This window comes from Aedes albopictus, chromosome 3 (genome assembly GCF_035046485.1).
Source record: "Aedes albopictus strain Foshan chromosome 3, AalbF5, whole genome shotgun sequence".
Taxonomy (NCBI): domain Eukaryota; kingdom Metazoa; phylum Arthropoda; class Insecta; order Diptera; family Culicidae; genus Aedes; species Aedes albopictus.
The window spans coordinates 271,589,612-271,612,381 of NC_085138.1; the positions used below are offsets into that span (position 1 = coordinate 271,589,612).

Consider the following 22,770-nt stretch of genomic DNA (forward strand, 5'->3'; position numbering starts at 1 on the left):
CGAACCATTTCTGTTTTGAAGTTACATATACTGTTCAGTTAGAAATGACAGCACTTTTTCTGTCTTTAGACGTTCCTTTGTAATATTCGCTCTCTGACTTTTTTTTTCGTGTCCGTAAAATTCGATTCGGCGTATTATTGCGGAAAGTATCGTCAAAATGTCGTCCTTCCGGTGCGTCGATCCGGGCTCGAGCGGGAGTGGATCGAGTGTGGTCGCGACGAGCGGGAAGTTTTGTGAGTTGGTGAAATGTTTGTCGCGCAAGTTCGCTGAACGCCGCTTGATCGCCATGAAGAAAAATATGAAGAGAGCAAGGAAAAAAATGTGAAATGCTCTATACGGTTCCTTCGGGTAATTGTGCGACGTTCCGGTGGCGGTTGTTTTTTTTTAGTGAAAAATGAATTGGAAATTTGAGTGTTCATGTGTCCACCGCACGCAAGACTACACGTTTCGCAATCTAAAATGCCTAAGTGCCGGGTTATAGTTTTATTCCGTTGTTGAGGCGATTTGTAGTAGTCTACCAGCTGTATTTTTCGTGAAATTCGAGTGGGTTTTGAGTTAAATGTGAAAAAACGTGTTCCATCAAGAGAATTTCTATAACAAATTCTGAAATACTGCACACAAGCCTAATCAAAAGTGGTGAATTTTTCGACCCAAAATGAAACCAATCATCAAGATTTAGCAACTGGACATCACTGAAGCAGAGAAAATCAACCCCTCCCCATCCCCTTAGCGGATCCAACGATGCATTATTCAAATTTGGTGAGAATGTTTCATGATACATGTTTTGCTCTTTTATTTTCATTATTATATACATACAACATTATGATTTCTTATATATCGGAGCGTTTGGTACGGTATGTCCACGCATCCTTCCTTCCCTGTAGATTCATGAAGTGATTCGAAGTTAAAGAAAAAATAGTAGAATAACTAGCCACAGAAGTCCAATGTCGCGACTGTTCATGTGACTAACATCTAGTTTGCCACGCCCTTACAGCTTCAGCAGCGGTACTAGAAGTGTCAAGTTAAATTTGTTTACCAAAACAAAAGGTCCTCAACAAGATGGCCACTTCAAAATAGTAAGTTATTATAATTAAAGTTATTAAAATAATTAAATGAGAAAAGTGACTACAGCGCCATTGGAGTTCTAGTGTATTTCTATTGAAAAAATGCAATGAATTCGAAATATTTCAAAGAATCATCTTTGCGGTAAACGCTACGCAGTAGGCCTGGCCGCTTTGACGCTTGTGTCATATCTCTGATATGCTGCAAGCATCAATACTGACAAGAAAAGTAATCGGGCGTAATCTAACCCGATTATTTTCCAGGATGCTTTCTTGTACTGGCTGCGTATGTGTTAGATTAGATTAGATTAGATTTAGACGTTCCTTTGTAATATTCTCAATATCAGCTGTAGTGCTGCCTTTTGGCCATAACATGAAGGACTGTTTGTTTCTTGATTGCTAATTATACTTAGTTTGATCACCATATGATAAAAAGTTTAATAAATATGAATTCATCAAATTTGAAGGTTTCAACATAAAATTTTTGGAAATCTCGTTTACTTTGTCCTTATGTGGAACAATTTAATGTAACGAAACCTTCTATTGGAATACATTTTACAGAACATTCGGGTAATATGTTTGAACGACTTGGAAGTAGATTCTTTTTTAATGTTTCATCCCAAAATCAAGTCATACCAAGCAGTTGAAGTACTTTCCTAACACAAGGAAAGATTCGATACGAACATAAGCAAACCATACAGCCACGTGCTCATATAAATTTCGCACGAGTGTTTATGTTTTTTCATCTTCAACCACTGAAAGCCGCAAGGCCGTTGCGTGGTGATGGGCGAAAACGAGAGAACTGTTCCATCGCTGTGGGGCGTTTGCGTTGGGTTTGCGATTCCAGCAAATTATCTGGTTTATTTTAGCTTTCGAAACATCATCGCCTTTAGTAAACAGTTGGCCTCCCCATCTACCTAATGATGCAGTCAAGTGCCGGTCAAATGGTTTGTTGCATTTGGAGAACGGCTTTTGCATGGATATTTTGCTGCTAATTCACGGTATTCAAAATGGTACTTGAACCAGTGATTTTTGTATACTCGTCAACTTATACCTAGAAAAAGAACAATGGAGTATCAAAACTCCGCTTCCACAAATGACTGGACATGCAGGAAAAATTCGCTGAAACTACTGTTTGCCGGCCTGTTGAGGTGCTCTACTTTTATAACCTTTTCCGCATGTTAGTTCTTACACACTTCGAAAAAATCTTGTAATTTTGTGTCATATAAGTCCGACATATAAAAGCAACACATTTGACGCAAAATTGTGTGCGAACTTATTTTTACAGGAAACGGAAAATGTTGGACTCATGTAATTTTACCGCAACAGCTCAGCGCGTCGGCTGCTTGTATACATGATTGAGAACTGTGCTATTTATAGCACCGAATATTGAAACAAAAAAATACAAAAAGTTCCATTCGGGAATCGAACTTCGATCCTCAGAGTGTCAGTTTTCGATCTTGCTCTCTCGGCTGACTCACCAAGTTGAAGAGAAGGCAGTCGAAGATGAACAACTTCTACCATAAACGAACTTGCCGGTTCGGCTGTCGCGTCGTCACTGCTGGCGTCAGCCGGCATCGCAGTTTACCACTGCATCGGCTGATGGCAACGGATTGTCATTTCCAAGTTTGTGGCTCAACTCGGTGTTAAATTTATGAGCGGTTTACATGCTGTTTCACCTTCGTAATAAACTAATTTCCAATCGACTGCAGTCTTCATCTGATTTTGTAAGGTGCTGTTTGACAGTTCAACATCAGTAAACATTATGTTTCTGTAACATATCGCGTAAATTTACAGCACAGAGAACTAAATTATCAATTCTGTGATTTAAAATTATGGCTGGAAGAACTCAAACAATACAAACTTAATACGAACGTCACAAAAAGTGTGAAAATGTGGCACATTTATGTTTATGTCAAAGCTTTTTCAGGCAGTTCGATCAATTGTGTCACTATTAAAATTGAGATTTTTTTAGTGTGTAGCACTACTGATAGCTTTGACTTTCCTTCATAGTTTGAACTACTGGTCTTAGTGATCTTCGCTGTGAAATCAGTCCATGTGCCTTCTTTGGCATCCCAGATGATCTTCCTGACCCTGGCACCAGCAAACTAGGCCTTGCGGGGTCATCATGTGCCAGCCTATGAAGGACTGTTAGCTGTTTGTGTTTGATAGGTCAGTAGACCTCGGTATTCCACCATGGTGCTCTTTTCAAACCACCTAATGGTGGATTTTTATATGGTGAGACGATCAACTCACCATTTTGACGGCTGTTCGAGTCCGTATGAAGTTGATCATCAATATTAACTTCTTTTCTCGATCAGCCTAGATAGCTGTGTAGTGTCGGTAGCGATTGTCTTAACCCATTGGACCTCAGGCGACTTTCAGAGCTCGTCTTTGATGGAACACACTCAGCGAGGTGACGAAACTGAGGCCATGAAGGTATCCCTTTTAGGGTTAATTGGCTAAGAATAGCACCGTTCCGGTGGTAAGAATCCACCAACAGGTGACCCCTAGTTCATGGTGTGATGCGGCTTTATGCTTACCGTGCCTAGAAATGAATGGCTAGGGGAGTCTTATAAAAACCTAACCGCTAACGGAGCCTGTGGAGTACCAGGGCGCCCTCAACAGTATGTAGCCCTTACTGCGCTAACCTGAGCAATAGCGCGGTGGACCTTGTGTTTCTCCGAGACAATCAGCTGCCCTTCTTTAGTCTCACTTGAGGCTTAATAAGGGCGGGATTATGAAGATGTTGTTAATTAGTTTAAATTTTCACCTATATGGTTTCGCATTATGCGATTTACACAGTGTATTCTGTGTATCCTCGCCTTTGGCGTTTTCCAATCGATACCGATTTGGTTTTATTGTTGCTGTTCTTTGTTGTGCTGTTGTTGCGAAGAGTTTAATCTTACCTAGTTTGGGTAGTGGCTACGGTTAGGATAGCTCAGATCAATCTTCAGCATAAAAGAACAGCAACGATCAATCTTTGCAGACTTATGCAAAATGGTACAGCCCAAGTGGCCTTGGTAAAAGAACCTTACTTTCGTAAGGGAAATTTCTATCTAGGAAACCTTGTGAACCCGGTTTTTGCTACTTACAGTAAACATGAAATGGCAAACTCGCGTGTCATGCCTCGAGCCTGTGTGCTTGACAACAACGCAATAGTTGCTACACTCATCTCTGAACTAACCACCAGAGATGTATGTGCTATCACAATTGATGTATCTGTTGGAAACCTCAACAGGAAATACGTCTATTGTTCGGTTTATTTACCGCATGATGAACCATCCCCTACGGATGCTTTCAAACAAGTCATCGCATACTGTACTTCAAAAGGCCTTCCGCTAATTGTTGGCAGTGATGCTAATGCTCACCATATCATCTGGGGCAGCTCAGACATTAACTTGAGAGGCTCCAGTTTGATGGAATACTTAAGCAGTACAGATCTTGGATTACTTAACCCTTTGGAGCCGATTTTTTTCGCCGCTGTCGACGCAACCTCGCTGGTGTCGAACACGTTTGTTATGCTCGGTTTCATCGCCGGGGTCATATATGACCCCTCCGGCTCCAAAGGGTTAACATAGGCAACCGCCCAACCTTCATGGTATCTGCTAGAGAGGAAGTGTTAGATATAACGCTTTGCTCTAGCAGAATTAGTCACGAGCTGACCAATTGGCATGTGTCAGATGAAGAATCTTTATCTGACCATCGCTATATCTTTTTTGAAAACTTAAATGTTACTTCGCAAACATTGCGTTTCAGGAATCCTCGGTCAACAAACTGGAATCATTTTACTGATTTGGTCGCGGCCAAATTTCATGGATACTCACCATCCATTGACTCTCCAAGTGATTTAGATGATGCCGTTGATACTACAACGAGCTTCATCATGGAAGCTTCTGAAGAAGCATGCCCTCTACGGTCTGTAAAGATCACAAAAGGAACCCCTTGGTGGAACTTTGATCTGGCGAAACTCAGGAAACAATGTGGAAAGAGTTGGAACAGACGACGTTCGGCTGGTTTGGAGGCTTTCAGGTCGCCTCGCAAGGCCTACAGGAAAGCTCTCCGGTCTGCTAAACGATCCGGCTGGAAAAACCTTTGTACAAATGTTTCCAGCTTGAGTGAAGTCAGTCGGTTAAACAAAATCCTTGTGAAATCTAAGGATTTCCGGGTGAACGAACTTCGTTTGCCAAATGGCGATCTGACTTCCTCTGATGAGGAAGTTCTGGAATGCTTATTCAGCACACACTTCCCTGGATGTGTAGATATTACATCTTCGGATGAACCTGATGTCTTTTCTTCTTGTAGTTATGATTCTTTAGCTTTGGCTCGGAGTATTGTAACTATAGAATCGATTGAGTGGGCACTTAATAGCTTTGCTCCTTTCAAATCTCCTGGGGCAGATGGGATTTATCCTATTTTGCTTCAGAAGGGATTTGATTATTTCAAACATGTTTTGAAAAAACTACTTGTTTGCAGTTTTGCTACAGGATATATTCCCAAATCCTGGCGGGATATTACTGTAAAGTTTATTCCGAAAGTGGGTCGTGCGTCGTATGAAGAAGCAAAGAGTTTCAGACCTATCAGTTTGACCTCTTTTCTTCTGAAATGCTTAGAACGCATTGTGGATCATCACATCCGTGATGTTCATCTGGCCAACGTGCCTCTTCATGTGAACCAACATGCCTACCAATCTGGTAAGTCCACTGTGACTCTTTTACACAAGGTTGTTTACGATATCGAGAAAGCATTCGCTCAAAAGCAGTCTTGTCTGGGTGTTTTCTTAGATATCGAGGGAAGGATTGTTAGCTGTTTGTGTTTGATAGCTCAGTAGACCATGGTATTCCACCATGGTGATCTTTTCAGACCACCTAATGGTGGATTTTTATATGGTGAGACGATCAACTCACCATTTATGCAATGAAATGGTGCAAATAGCGTGGGTATTATGGTTTCTTGCCAAATTTGATGTTGTTTGAGGAAAAGTTTGGGTAACTATGTTGTTTAAGTTGCAAGGAAAAAAATAATGCGTCCTATTTGTCAATTAAACAAACACGGCGCCTTGGAATTTTATGCATTCTAGATTTCCACAAAGTTCTGAAGATCAGTTTTAAGATTGGCATTAATAAAAAAAAAATGATCTCCTATGTTTACAATCAGTGCTGTTTCCTTCTATCAGATGCAAGAAAAATTGGTCTAAATTATATCAGAATCAGAAAGTAGGACGTCGAATATAGAAAACTAATCATTAAATATTCACACCTACAAACACGAAATTACAGAAAGGAAACAGAAAATCTAAGAAGTAGCACTGGATGTGGATGTGAAGAAACCTAACAAGCCGTCATTCCCATTCGACCATTTCCTATTTACCCTCATCCAGTTTACCCCACGCATTGCCGCATAATTTTACCGGCTACCGGCATATTGATTTTCCAAGCACGAAAGCATTTTTGAAAGCGACGTCTACCACCCGCCCACGAAGAGAAATTCATTACCAAGCAATTTGGGTGCCAGATTTTGAGGTCAGAACTGCCAGCATAAGTTTTCGGTCTTGATAGCACACGGGCAGAACTTTGACTGAGTAATGCTTGGTACACAGTCGAAAACCAAAATTCACAGAACAGTCCATGAATCCCTCACGGTAGCTCCAGAACGTCTACGTATGACACAAACAGTCATTACGGAGCCCACTCGGGGCAGACCATTGGCAATAAATATACAGACAATCTGTCGGCAAGCGCGTGCGGCGTTGTGCGCAATCAGCCGGTAGATTCCCGTCTAGACTGACTTTCCATTTCGTGCGTTTTTATGGTTTATTTAGCCTTCAATCCACTCCCGTGTAGTGGCAAAGGGACTGCAACCGAGCTCTCCGATACACGTCCGTTCATTCGTTCCGGAACGGGATTACGACGGCGACGACCGGATGGACATCCAAATGGGAGAGGCGGCCAGCGGCGTATCATGTCGTGCTTTGCTGGTTCGGTTTGCACCAGGAAGGAGATTTTGAATTTTTATATTCAGTTTGCAGACGGGAGAGAGTGGATAGCACGCAATGGGGAGGGATAAATTATGATAATATTTCCATCCTCGGCACTCGGAACCGGACGATATAATATTTTGTTTTGGCTGGAGATTGCTTGTAGGTTGGGATATGGCCGATTGCTGGTCGTTGATTTTTTTTTTCCATAACTATAAAATATTTTACTGGGTAGCTAAAACTTATTTCAATTGGAAATATGAATTATGCATAGTAGGAATTGGAAAAGCAAAACAAAGTAGAAAAAATCAGCATTACTTATCGCCAATCATGAGCAAGAGAATAGTAGTTTATGTTCCGTGTTTGGAACAATCAAAACCACACAAAGAATTAATAAACGGAGCTGGAAGCTAGTTTTTCTCTGTTTGAATCAAAGCAGTTATTTTCATTTTGTCTAATCATAAAACACCATGGTCGACACCATGCTTGAAAAACTAATGAAAACTAACTCAACATCTTGAACCAATGATTGGCGTGGCGAACGTTTCAACATTTGCTGGATAAATAGTCACATGAAAAAATATATAACTTGGTATTTTATTTCATACATTTTAAATAAGATAGAACAAGCTCACCAATAAATATCCATCTTAATGTACAGAACAGAACATAGTTGATGCAAACATCGATCGCAACACCGTATCCCATGGAACGACGACACACAGCTCGGGCAAATTGACGGGAACAAGGGCGCCTCTTGCTGGTGGAAACTTTATTACTATGAGACCCATGCAGAGCCGTAGCGTGCGGTTGGCCAGGTTGGCCCCCGCCAAGGGCGCCAGCCTCAGAGGGGCGCCGAAAACGCCTAGGGCTAGAAGAAAATAGAATGAAGATATTTTATTTTATAGATTTTGAGTATTTCTTCGCAATTTCTTGCTAGGTTTCCTTCAGAAAATCTCACAAAAATTCTTTCAGAAATTCTTCTAGGGATTTTTTTCAAAATTTCTCAAACAATTCTACCAGAAATTCTTACAAAAACTCAAAACAGAAAATCAAAAATTCTTCTGGAGATTTCTCTCGAAATTATACTTACAGAAACTCCTCTAGGAAGAAAAAGTTATCTAGTAATTCATTCAGAAATTGGTTAAAGGATTTCTTCTACTATTTTTCTAAGGATTTTATTAGATAAACTTCCATAGTTCCCTAAAAAAATCTTTCAAAAAATCTTTCGTGGATAAATTTGGAAATTTCCTTCAAGATACATTTAGAAATTTCTCCACAGATTCTATAAATTTTCTAGGGGTTTAAGCTTCTATTTCTCCATATTTCTATTTCACATTTTTTTTTCCTTTTTTACTATAGAAAATCCTTTAGAGATTCCTTTAGAAATCCCACCCAGGATTTTTTCAGAAATGCCTCTGAGAGGAAATCTCTCATATCGCTTAGAAAATCTACCATTGATTTCTTCCAAAATTATTCCATGTTCACTAAAGATTTCTCCATAAATTTCTGCTGGAGTCCCTCTATAAAACCATGATTTTTCCCATAAACCCCTTCAGAAAATCATGAACTTGGATTTTTTTTCATAAATTTTCCCAGGTATTTCGTTAGAAAATCTGCCATTGATTTCATCCAAAATTTCTCCAAAGGTTTTTTTTTAAAGCCTTACATGGATTTCTTCAGAAATTCCTCCAGGGAATTTCTTCGTTGAACCTTCTGGGGATTTTTAGAATATCCTCCACAGAATCCTTAAGTTTTTTTTATCAGGAATTACTTCAAAAATTCTTTTAAAAATATTTTCAGTGGGTCTCCACAAATTCTTACAGACAATTCTTCACAGACTGTTTTAGGATTTCAAGGAATTAAAAATTATTGCTGATTTTTTTCCCGGGCTTTCATCAGGTAACTCCTCCAGAGTTTCAGTAGTTCATTCAGTGATTCCAGCAGGACTTCTTCTGGAGATTTCAACAAAAAAACTTAGAAAGAGAGTTCTACAGGAATTTTTCCCGGCATTCTTTCATGTCCATGGTGCGTCTAAAGATTACTGAAAATTCACCTTTTTCTGGGAAATATTTTGATTAAACTTCAGAAGAAGCCGTTGGTAAATTTATTTGGTAAAGCTTATTTGATTGTAAATAACAATAAATGAGGCTTTCCACGAAGCAGCACGAAAAAAATCATTTTTTTTTTAATTTTGCATTTTTGATTTGCATATAATTTTGCACAGCTGTTCTAATCAATATAAATAATCATTTTTTCATATTAAAACTTTTTATGGAGTCTCGACTAACTTTCATATAGGGCCTATGAAAAAATGGAACACATGCAAATGAAAAATCATATCTCTGAAACTACTTGTTTGATCGGAAAACTGTCTTCGGCAAAGTTGTAGATTAATAAATGGTGGCTCTCAGAAAAATACACATTGAAAAATTTATTAAGTTTTTCTTCTAAAAAAACTGAATTTTTTTACTAAAAATTTAATATCTCAAAAAGTTATTTTTTTACCTTCGTGATGTTTTGTGAGAATAAAGTTCATTCTGTTAGCTACCATCTGTTGAAATTTCATGATGGTAAAAAAATGTACAAAAAAGTTGTGACACTTTGAACATTTTCGGTTGTGTATTTTTTAGAGTGTATGCCGAATTCACGCAAACTCGCCACGAATTCACGCAAACTGAATCCGATGGAATTTCTTAGGTTTAAAGACTATGTATTTTAAACAAGATTGCATACGTTGTTTTTTTATTTATCTAGACTAATATTTGAAAAGGACTAAAGTATTTGACCGTTTTTTACTCAATATAACTTAAAAATAACATTACCTACAAAAAGTTATGTATGGGCAAATTTTAGATAATCATGTGAACTTTCATAACATTGAAAAATGTCAATACGCTTTAAAAGTCAAAAAATGCAAATAAGAAAAAATATTTCAATTTGCAAAAAATGACATTTTTATAATTATTGAAAGTTTTGCCATATTTCGCAAGATGGACACTAATGAAGAAAAGCATTTCTGAGGTACCGTGATTTCGGGTGAAATTGATCAGTGGGGTGAAATTGATCGACGTGAGGGTCATTTTTATTTGTTAAAAATATTGTTTTAAAGTTAAAACAATTTGTAGAAAATGACCATCCGACTAAAGGATTATTGAATGATGAGTTACATGTTTTACAGTCAATTAGTCACATATTTCTGTATTAAATTCAATATATTTTCCGTAATTGCGTGTTTGGCGAATCTCAAATACCCTTTCAAACTTTTGTTACCATGGCTGTATCGCACATGTAATGAATATTCGAATGGATGCTTTTAGCTGCCAAGTATTTGCTAAACCTGATTTCATCATCCAAATTTAAAAAAAAAATCAAATTTATACATAAAATTGCACTTTTCAGGAAGTAATCACTTTTTCAGAAGAGACGAACCAGCCAAGGGCTGAAAGTCTCTCTAATAAAGACAAATCAATCAATCACTTTTTCAGTATGAAAACTGTATACTTTAAGGCGTTTTCATGAAATTTATTAAATTTAAAACTTGAATAATTAAAAATTGAGAAAATTTGTAAAAGTATTGCGTAGCATTTCGCATTCTGGGGTGGTTAATTCAGGTAGAAACTATATTTTTGGCACATGCAAAGGTATTTCATTTACTGATCAATTGCATCCCGAAAGCAAAATTATTGATTTTTTATTTTAAATGATATTCACCTATTGCAATAAAATGATTTGTAATAAAAGTTTCTATCTCGTTGACTGATGAGAATCGTGGTCGTACTTCTTGTATTGCTTTGAGTTTGACTTTTTTTGGGTGATCGACTGTACGTTGGATGATATCTTTAATTAACATTTCAGTCTAATTTGGTCAATCAAAAACAACTATATGTTTTCTTAACCCAACGTTTCGGTCTTTATTGGACCTTTTTCAATGATTCTGTTATGTTTGAGTTTGACCATATCGCTGCATTCGAAATCACGGTAGCATTAGTGGAAAATTTTTGACAGCTCCTCCCCTCTTAAAGTATATTCTCCCATACCTAATAGAAGGCTCCTAGCAATATCATAAACTTCCCCTAAAATGCTACGTCTTTTATGGACGGTTCCTAACAAAAAATACTTCATGTCATCATTTTGCGTGTTTATCTACGGTAGAAAACATAAGTTTTTATCCAGGGTGTTTTTTACAGATATTTTCATATATTAAATTAAACATAGCTCCATATGTTTGATTCACAAGTCTATCTAATGCAAAGTATTTATTTTATTCTCCTATGAATAAGGAAACTTTTAAGTTGAAATTCGACTTCTGGTTGATATTCTAAATTTCTGTGTAACAGATCTGGTGTTCTGGTTCAAAAGAGAATCTTAAATTATATTCTTTGTATTGGATAGATTTATAATTGAAACATATGAAGCTATGTTCAATATTAATATGTGAAAATCCTTGTATAAAAATACCCAAAAATTGGTTTGACTAAAAAAAACATTTTGTGTTGAGTTAGATTCAGATAAAAGCAATTTAATTACTTTGATCCATTTTGAGTTATACTCTTAATGGTTGGTATGAGGTTTGGTTCTCCGAAATAGGATTAATTTAATTTCGCAATTGGGCATGTACTCCAATTTGACTTCAATTTATTTTTTAACTTTTTTAGCGTGATCGTTTTTTCAATATTTCAATTTTTTACTTGAAAGTTCACACAAACTCCTTAAAGTCACACATACCACACTTTTTTGTAGGTCATGTTATTTTTAAGTTACATTGGTATAAAAAAACGGTCAAAAACTTAAGCCCTTTTCAAATATTAGTGTAGATAAATTAAAAAAAAACAACAAAGTATGCAACGTTGCTTTAAAGTACATAGTTTTCATACCTACACAATTCCATTGAAATCTGAGAGGGTGCTGCCAACCCCAAAATCTAGTTTGCGGGAAATTCGTCATGCACTCTAAAAAACACGTAACCAAAAATGTTCAAAGTGCCATAACTTTTTTGTACATTTTTTTTTCCACTATAAAAATTTTACAGATGATAGCTAACAGAATGAACTTTATTCTCACAAAAAAAAAACACGAAGGTAAAAAAATAGCTTTTTAAGATATTTAATTTTTAGTAACAAAATTCAGTTTTTTCAGAAGAAAAACTAAATAAATTTTCCAATGTGTATTTTTCTGAGAGCCGCCATATATTATTCTACAACTTTGCTGAAGACACCTTTCCGATCGAACAAGCCGTTTCCGTGTTATATTTTTTATTTGATTGTGTTCCATTTTTTCATAGGCCCTATTTGAAAGTTAGTCGAGACAAAATATGAACTTTTGATATGAAAAAAATGGTTTCTCATATAAAAAGGAATAGTATACAGAAGTATCCAGTAGATTAAAAAACATCGACTAAAATGGATTCGTGCTGGTCCGTGGAAAGCCTCTAAAGATAAATTCATAATTAAAAAAGTCGTTCCAAACACCTAAAGAAATACACAATTGAAAAATACTCTAAGAAAAAAGAAAAATTCGGGGAAAATCTGTTTCTTCGGAACACCAAAACCAGCCTTTAAAGAAAGAGCACCTTTTTTGAGCCACTATGTTTTTTTTTTAGATTTTTAGAACTTAATTTTGGTTCCTAAAATCAATTTCATAACATTTTTTGAAATCACCTTTTGACAGCTGAACAACTGCTTGCAACGAGGGGTGATTCGACAAATCGAGCCCATACAAACTTCGAACTGATTTTTAAATAGGTTCCCGGGCACCAAAATTCATGAAAATTTGGATTTCGGCTCAGTTTGACATGCAGATTCAGGAGTCATCTCAACACCGCTAAAGAAGCCAATTGTCGTGGGGCGCCATTCCGAATGCTTGCCAGGGGCGCCATGGGACCACGCTACGGCTCTGGACCCATGCCCTTTCGCCGCTTTGGAAGCCACAATTTTGTTTCGATAGAATAACTTTGACACAATTCAGTGGAAAGCATTATTGAAGATTGTGTCTAAAACAATCACCTCTTACCAACTACTTGTGTATGATGTTTTGTTTGTTTGTTTATTTTCGACACTTGACACCAGGGTGCATTCGTGTCGCACTTGTGTATGATGACTCATAAAACTTTTTAAATCGTAGTAGTTGTGCTGAACATAGTTTTGAATTAAGGTTGAAGTAAATATGTCACATTTTTATTTACAAAAAAATATTTCTTGGAAAACATGAGTTTTTGAAAGAAAATGTTTCAAATAACATGTAGTGTCGTAGTAGAAAAATAAACGGTTAGAAACGGTTAGTCCTAATTGAAAGGTTGAATAGTTTCATTCGCATATATTCGCTAATATGCACACGCTCCTAGACACGCTCTGACTGTTTACGATGACTCACAGCCAAACCTGCAAAAGCAGTGTGTTTCATGGGGAACTGCGAGGAGAACACTTGCCCGAAAGCACTTGAACTACACTTATGAAGTCGCCTGTTGTCATACATATGGTAAAGTGCTGCATTTACCTCGAGCTGGTCTATTCTCATTCCGTTTCCCAATGCCCAATGATAGTACCCGATGGGGATGACTATCATGGTGCTTCCCTCTCTATGCTTAGATAATTTTCGACGCCTCACCCGGCGTGGCATGGCGACAACATTCTCTCGTAAAGTTTCCGCAGGCATTACAAATCGCACATCAACACACGTTGTCAATCCCTCTCGCGGAGATCCACCGACGACCCCATGCTAACGTAGCCGGTATCTCGATGCTCTCCTGATGGTATTTCGACATTTTTGCACCACTGCAAATCTCTGGTGTCGTCACCATCCCGTGTCGTTCACTTGTCTACCTATATAGGACATACCTATGTATGCGAGGAATTCTCTCGAATGACGTAATTTTTACATTTCCTCATCTCGTTTGTTCTCGTTCTGGCCCGTGTGTTGTCTTCCGCTTGCACGGATCATACAGTAGTTGTTCTTGTTGTTAATGTTGAGGAAGCGAAAGCACTTGGCGATTGAGGTGTAGACAGTTGGTATTATGCCATCCTGCTTTATGTATCTACTCTACATATTGAAGCTTCGGTTCATGTTGATGGGTTACGTACAAAAGGCTGAATAACATAAGGCTGAATGATCAAAAGGCTGAAACACATAAGGCTGAATGATCAAAAGGCTGAAAGCATCAAAAGGCTGAAAGATATCAAAAGGCTGAAAGATGTTGAAAAGTTTTGAAAGTTGTAGAGAATCGAATGAAATGACATTTTGGACATTTATGGCTAATCTATTGGTCTTTGATAAACATTTGACTCGACTTGAAAATGATCATAGGAAGCAAAAGAATCTTTCAAATATTTATTTCCACTCGTTTGAAGTATTATGTGTGTCAACTCGGAAACTAGGTTGAATGAGTCTTAGATGTAAACAATTGTTCGGGTAATTCGGGTAATAAGCGGTAGTTGAGGCAAAAATTATTGTACCTAACTGTTGCTCAAAAATGTTTGAACTTTGTTCAGTTCTATGTAAATATATAACGCGTGCGAGCTCTAAATTGAACACTAGCGAAATTCGCAAAACTGAAATGGCCATAATTACACTATGTTTCCACAGATTTCAAACATTTTGAGCTCATTAGATTCAGAAATTCTTCTGCTATTGAAACCATATCTGAGCGTACCAGTCCGGTCAATATGGATTTTGGAAAATCCGGATTTCCAATCATATGATTTAATACAATACAGTAACGGAGTTATTGGCATGAATTATCGAAAATCATAAAATTGCCTAAACCAATAGAGTCTGATCATCGGTCCATCAGTTGGCCATTTCTGATTAAGTTTCTCAAGGAACTCCGGGTAACTAAACAGGTATATTAGCACCACATATCGACAGAAACTATTTCCCCCAATGTTGTGCGCATAAGAATTTAGAACCGAATTGCAGCACTGCAGTGTGAACACGTTCAATTTGCATTGAAGTTCATACTCGGCACACTGCGATCAAATATATTTGAACATGCAAATTGAACGCGGCATGAACTGGAAAGGACTGAACCCGTAGCATGCTGACTAACATGTTACCCTGGTATCTATGATACTAAAATGTTCATATTTGCGCCATTTCACCCTTCAATTTTGGTAATCTTTTGGCCTTTTTGGCTAATTCAATCTCCTTTTATTGAAGAGTGAACCAGTCCGACCATCGTGTGTTTCGAAAAATCTAAATTCCTGGAGCTGTATTTCAATATCCGAGACTACAATGTCGTACCAAAGGATCTATGATGCATTTCCCTGTGACATAACATAATAACGTCCAAACATGTAGATGCGGCACAAGGTTCTAGTCCTAGGAAAGAAGACACATAGGATTTAATGATGAAGATAAGCGCATGTGAACTCAGAGTGGAATGGGAACCGAGCGGGCGCTCTTAAGCAGCAAAAGCTCTGACAGGCAAGTTCAATGCTTTGTCGTCCAAAAAATTTTAAGTGTTCAGCTCATTTTTGGCTCACGTTCTGTTCTAATACAATACTGCTTGAAAGAATAGCCTATTTTATAAGAAGGAGAAACATCTGGTAAAAAGTAAGCAGCTTCAACACCTGAACTTAAATTATGGTTCTTTCGACATTTAAAAAGAAGGAAAACCTTTGATAAAAAAAAGATGCAGCTATGACATTCAAACACAGTAAGAACAGTCTGTGTTCAAAAGAAGGGGAAATCTCCGATGAATCGTTTTTAAGGAATATGCGCACGCAGAAGCTTGCTGCATTTTACACATTGGTAAAAATGCCAACACTGAATATATGCAAATACCTCAAAAGAACAGCCTATTTTTAATAGAAGGAAAAATCACTCACGGGAGAGTTATTAGTATGCAGATATTATCATCAAATCTTTCCGCTTGGTCGTATTATTTGCGGCCACAATACTTACTCTTCCATCAGAGATTTTTCCCGCTATTTTAGAAAGGCTGTTCTTTCGAGGTAAATGCATAGATCATAATTTAACCATTCAACTAGGCTGCCTAGTAAACCTCCTTAGCATTAAAATCATTATAACCCATTCGCCTTAGTGGCATTTGAGACCTGATATCCTTCGGCATAATGACACAGCACCAACGGGAACGACATTTCGGCAAATGCCACTCCGGGGAATAGTATTCCGGAAAATATAATTCCTTGTGTAATACCATATTTTAAATCATTATACCCTCAGCTCAGATTCTATAGAGTTCATTATTATGCATATTTCAAGTTTTGGAATTTGCCATGTTTTCAGCCTTTTGTTATTTCAGCCTTTTGTAATTTCAGCCTTTTGTTACATATCCATAGTTTCAGCCTTTTGTATTCAGCCTTATGTGCATTCAGCCTTTTGAAATTCAGCCTTATGTTACCATCCCCATGTTGATATCCTGTGTGCCATATGTTTTGTTATTCCGTACTTTATGAATCCAGCATGTTATTGTATGACGAATGTCACTATGTGTGAGAATTAACCTACACCCGTTAGAATGACTTGTTTTCTCAGACAAAAGCATGTTGCTTCATCTGTTTGTGAGGACTACGAACTTCAGTTACTTCAACGATTTTAAATCAACAACTAGTTGATATGTGTAGTGTCTACCTAATGGTTGTGTGTATAGGATATCTACCTACATGAAATACTATTCATTACAGTACCTAAATGTCTAGGTATGTTTCATTATGTCTACCCAAGGTAGTATAAATACGTGTGGTCATTGGACCACACAGCAGAGACTGCACAAGCCTTGGACTTGTCAACATCTTTAATATTCTTCTTTTGAAGGATATAAAAGTGGCGACGAGGATCAAGGAACGTGTAATTTCTTTTGAGTTATTCCGAAATTATTTCCTTTTGGTTTTCAAATTGTTGTAATAACAAATTGTTATTTTTGTGGAGAACGGAATTGTTCTTTTTTGGTTTTATGGTTTATTGTGAACAGAATGTTCTTTTTGGCCGATGTTGCATTGACGAAATTGTCTTTTTGTTTTGGTAATAACGAAATGTTATTTTTTTGTGGTGAACGAAATTGTTCTTTTGTGGCGGAATTGTCATATATTATGTTTTGGTGAATGGATTTGTGTTATTTGTACTCTTTGGTAAAGTAAAGAATTATTTTGGTAACGACTTTCTGAGTTTTCTAAAGGGGAAAGGACTGTAGTGTCTACCTAATGGTTGTGTGTATAGGATATCTACCTACATGAAATACTATTCATTACAGTACCTAAATGTCTAGGTATGTTTCATTATGTCTACCCAAGGTAGTATAAATACGTGTGGTCATTGGACCACACAGCAGAGACTGCACAAGCCTTGGACTTGTCAACATCTTTAATATTCTTCTTTTGAAGGATATAAAAATATGTTTTTCTCAAATCTTGTCAAACTTATTTCAATCAGATTAATGCATTTTTTACTCTATTATCTAAAACTGTTCTTCTGAAACTTTTACATATTAAGCATAACAATCAGAATACTAACTTAGTCACCTTTGTCTTTTTTTCTTTCAGGCTTCTGAATAATCAACTAGGGAAAGCTTAAGAAGAAAGTAAGTATAATGTCCGCGTCGACTAATCGGTGCTTGGGAAAAATTCTGACGGAGTCTCCCCCCTTTTGTATGTCGCAATCTAGGCTTCAACAGTGCTAAAAAAAGTGGCCACTTCCCTGGGGCACCAAGTTTCCGGAACATCCGGAGAAGTAGTCAGTGTGCTCAAAATCTCTTGAAACATGTACATATCAGTAGTACTCTGTCTGCCGTGTTCAATGAGAATGGGACAACTATTCTGCGTCTTGTTTTGCAAAATCATGAATTTTGATATGTCGCAAGCTAGGTTTCAGATCTGATCAAAAAGGGGCACTAGGTTTCCAGAACATCCAGTGTTCTGCTGAAGCTCCAGAAGCTGCCAGTGTACTCAAAATCTCGTGAAACATGTATTAATACACAGATCGAAAAAAGAGTGTAAAATTCTGTGACATGATGCACATAATTGGAGCGTGGGATATTGCAGAAGTTTACATGACATATCATGTAAAGTTCATGAAATATCATGTAAACTTCCATTATATGTCATGTAATTCAGCATGACCCTGAGAATTTACATGACATATAACATAAATTTACATGATATATCATGTAAACCATCATAACACTAAGTTTACATGACTAAAATGAAGTTTACATGACGTGTAAACCTCATTATTTTTATCTGTGTAGTCTTATTTTGCAAAATCATGAAGTTTGAAATGTCGCAAGCTAGATTCCAGAACTGATTGAAAAGTGGCCACTTGCTTGGGGGCACCAGGTCTCCGGAACATCCGGAAAAGTGGCCAGTGTACTCAATTCCTCCATGATTATTCACTCACAAATCATACCAGAAATTTCGCTAGGCATTCGTTCGGAGAAACTATTCTACCAAAAAATTCTTCTCAAATTTTTCTAAAAAATCTTTCTAAATGAAATCTTTCGGAATTTTTTTCTGACTATTCGGCCAAAAATTTACGGATTCTTTCAAAAACTCTTCTATTGATTCATTCGGAAGTTTTCTTCAGGGATTTGTTTAGAAATTACTCCTGTTCTACAAATTCCACAAAGAATTCTTTCAAAGCATATTGCATGATTTACTTCTGAACCTCCTCCATTTTTTCCAAAAAAAAACATAAATTTGAGCAGAAATTCCTCCTGGGATTCTTTCTTTCAGATATTCCTTCAGTAATTTATTTGAACACTTATTCCGAAATTTCTCCAGAAAATCCTTTAGTGAAACTTTCAGCGATACCTTTAGAAGCTATTCCGATATGTACTAGGGTTCTTTGGAAATTATTCCAAGGATTTCCAAAGACATCACGCAGCAACTTCCAAATTCTCCAGAAATTCCACTAGGGATTCCTTCTTTAGTTTCACAAAAAGTTGAATATAAGTTTCTGCAGAAATTCCTATTGTAATTTCTTTAGTAAATCCTTCAGGGTTTTTTTTCGGGGTTTTCTATTTTTTTCCAAAAAATGCTTCAGAAATTCCTTTAAACGTTCTCTCAAACGATTTTCCAAGGATTTATTCCTAAATTTTCTCCGGGATTTTCTTCAAAAATTGCTTTTTATCAAAAATCTGAATTTTTGTCAGAATTTTTTTCTGTTATTGCTTTAGAAATATCTCCAGGGAATCATTTGAAAATAATTCGTTAGATCCACTCGGGAAGTCTCTACAGGAATTCCTATAGAAACTCCCCTTCACATTTTTTTCGAGAACTTTTATTATAAATTCGACTTATATTATTTTTCAGAATTATCTCCAGATTTTACTCCAGAGATTTCTTTACAAATTTCTCTAAGGATTACTTTGAAAAAACTTCCACAGATTTTTCGATAATTCTTTCATGAATCTTTGATGAAATCTATCCTAGGATTCATTTAAAAAATATCTCGCGAGTTCCTGAAAATATCTCCCAGGAATTGTTGAAGAAATTCTTTCAGATGCTCCTTTGAAAACCCCTCGTAGGTTTACTTTTAAAAAATATCCAGGAAATCCTAAAGAGACCAAGCAGTCATTCAGAAATTATTTCACAAAATTTTATAGGGATTCCTTTAGACTTCAGAATGTCTTCCAAAAATTTCTGCAAGAATTCCTTAAGAAAGTCGTGCACGGATAGCTTCCGAAAATGTTACATGGATTTCTTTAGAAAATTCTTCAAGAATTCCTTTCACAAAATCTTGCATATGTTGTTCCAAAAATTCATCAATGAATTTCTTAAGATTTTTTTTTTGTTCATGGAGATTCCTTCATACATTTTTCAAAGTATTTATCTAGAAAACCTTCCATGAACTTTCTCAAATTTACTCCATGGATTTTATTTAGAAATAACGGATACATTGGCATCAGTAATTCAGAACTCTTTCAAAATTGTCTCAGAAGCTTTCTAAAATTTTTTCTCCAATCATCGCTTTAGATATTCTAAAAGAGATTATTAAGGACATTCCCAAGATTTTTTCACATTCTTTTAGATATTCCTTATAGACATTTCTCTTCCAGAAATTGCTCCAGGGATTTCTAAAGAAAGTCTTAGAAAATTTGTCTACAGATTCTTTCAGAGATTCTTAAGGATTCTTACGGAAAGGATGGGAGACATTCTTGCAGATATTCCTGCATAAATTCACACAGAGATTTCATTAGAAATTCTCCCATGTATTTTCTCAGAAATTACTCCAGAATTGCCTCCAAGCGTACCTCTAGGAATTTCTCTATGGATTCGTCCAGGAATTCATTGGAAAATTGTTTAGGTTTTTATTAGAGGATTTCTCCAGCATTTTTTTTTTTCAAATATATCTCAAGCGTTCCTGCTGGAATTTCTTCTGAAAAATTCATCTTAGGAGACTTTTTCAATATTCCTAGAATAACTTCAGAAAATTCAACAGGGATTTCTTCAAAAATTGTTCCATGGATTCTTTCAAACGTTGTTCCAGCAGTTCCTTCAGGAATTGCTCTAGCGATCCCTTCAAAGATTCCTCCAGAAATTTATCCATGATGGGAATGGACCAGTGATTTCATTTTTTCATTTATTTAGTATTACATCAAATTCAAGATAAAACTGAATCAACAATATTTCTCCATAATACACGGTTCGTGGCTGCCGCTCTCCATCCTCGGTCGCGCCCAGGCCCCTGACACGGTCTATATCAATGCATTGGAATCATGGTAGACAGGATGTCCTGGGCGCTAATAAATAGCGCCCACTGTCAAATGCGAAAACATCAACAATTTTTTGTTTAACATTTATTTTGGTTTGTTGATCAGTTTTTGGAATCATTTTTCCACCTGTTATGATCACAAAACACTTCAAACTCGCTTTAATATTAATGTACGGTAAGAGGAGCATGCGATTAGTTGAATAAAGCAACCCAACAAACACGCATTATGAATGTGATTTCCTGTGTGGCTCACAACATCAAACAAAAGCTGCGTTTGTTGATTACACGCTCGTTTCAATTTGCACGAATATGAGTATAAGGCAGTTAGATGTTGGCTACGATATATTTCATTGATGCCAGGGGCCTGGTCGCGCTCGATGCTCGCCAAGTCACGCTCCACCTGGTCCGCCCATCGTGCTCTCTGCGCTCCACGCCTTCTTGTGCCAACCGGATCAGTTGCAAACACCAGCTTTGCAGGGTTGTTGTCCGGCATTCTGGCAACATGCCCTGCCCACCGTATCCTTCCGGCTTTGGCCACCTTCTGGATGCTGGGTTCGCCGTAAAGTGCAGCGAGTTCGTGGTTCATTCTTCTCCGCCACACACCGTTCTCCTGCACACCGCCGAAGATCGTCCTTAGCACGCGTCGCTCGAAAACTCCGAGTGCTTGCAGGTCCTCCTCGAGCATGGTCCATGTCTCGTGCCCGTAGAGGATTACCGGTCTTATTAGCGTTTTGTACATGGTGCATTTGGTGCGTGGGTGAATCTTTTTCGACCGCAGTTTCTTCTGGAGCCCGTAGTAGGCCCGACTTCCGCTGATGATGCGCCTCCGAATTTCACGGCTCACGTTGTTGTCAGCCGTCAGTAAGGATCCGAGGTAGACGAATTCCTCCACCACCTCGAAAGTATCCCCGTCTATTGTAACATTCCCACCCAGACGGATCCGGTCGTTTTCGGTTCCGCCTACCAGCATGTACTTTGTTTTTGAGGCATTCACCACCAGTCCGACCTTTGCTGCTTCGCGTTTCAGGCGGGTGTACAGCTCTGCCACCGTTCCAAATGTTCTGGCAATAATGTCCATGTCGTCTGCAAAGCACACAAATTGTCCGGATTTTGTAAAAATCGTTCCCCGGCTGTTGAGCCCGGCTCGTCGCATCACACCTTCCAGAGCGATGTTGAAGAGTAGGCATGAGAGTCCTTGTCGCAGTTCCCGGCGAGATTCGAATGAACTAGATAGTTCACCCGAAACCCTTACGCAGTTTTGCACACCGTCCATCGTTGCTTTAATCAGTCTAGTCAGCTTCCCAGGAAAGCCGTTTTCGTCCATGATTCTCCATAGCTCTGCGCGGTCGATACTGTCGTATGCCTGCCGCTTTGAAGTCGATGAACAGGTGATGCGTTGGGACCTGGTATTCACGGCATTTCTGGAGGATTTGCCGTACGGTAAAGATCTTGTCCGTTGTCGACCGGCCGTCGATGAAGCCGGCTTGATAACTTCCCACGAACTCGTTCGTTTTAGGTAACAGACGACGGAAGATGATCTGGGATAGCACTTTGTAGGCAGCATTCAAAATAGTGATCGCCCTGAAGTTCTCACATTCCAAATGATCGCCTTTCTTGTGAATGGGGCAGATTACCCCTTCCTTCCAGTGAATGGGCGCTGAAATCGGGGAATCTTGACTAACTAGCTCTGATTTTACTATGACATACCCTTGGACAGCACTGGAAATAATTTATCACATATCTTGTCAGTAATCTGCCGAAGCAGTACACTGACCTTTTTATGGAATTTTCTACAATACAATGCTGTAGGTATAAGGCATCTACTAAAAATGTCGGGAATATATTACTGTTCTCGGACAGGAAATCATAAGAAATCTTGAAAGAAGTTTGTGAGCAAGCTTTTAGGAAAAATCTGGCGAATGTTCAGTTTACATGCATCCGCCAAAAATGTTGCCATTGCTAAGGGAATTGTAAAGAAATCTCGCCAGCAAATTATCCCATATACTCCGCTCATCGTGATCATCGACAAGGCGAGAGATATTTATGAAAAAAAATGAGGTCAGA

General features: G+C 37.7%; 1 protein-coding gene across 7 annotated transcripts in view; it reads left to right on the forward strand.

Moving 5' to 3' along the window:
• LOC109433178 (serine/threonine-protein kinase Genghis Khan) overlaps positions 1-22,770 on the forward strand; it is a 187,331-nt gene that overhangs the window by 51,296 nt on the left and 113,265 nt on the right. For all 7 annotated transcript variants that reach the window (XM_062860822.1, XM_062860824.1, XM_062860825.1 and 4 more), the window contains one exon: positions 17,538-17,575. The gene's annotated coding sequence lies outside the window, so the exon portion shown is untranslated. The remainder of the gene's footprint in view (positions 1-17,537; positions 17,576-22,770) is intronic.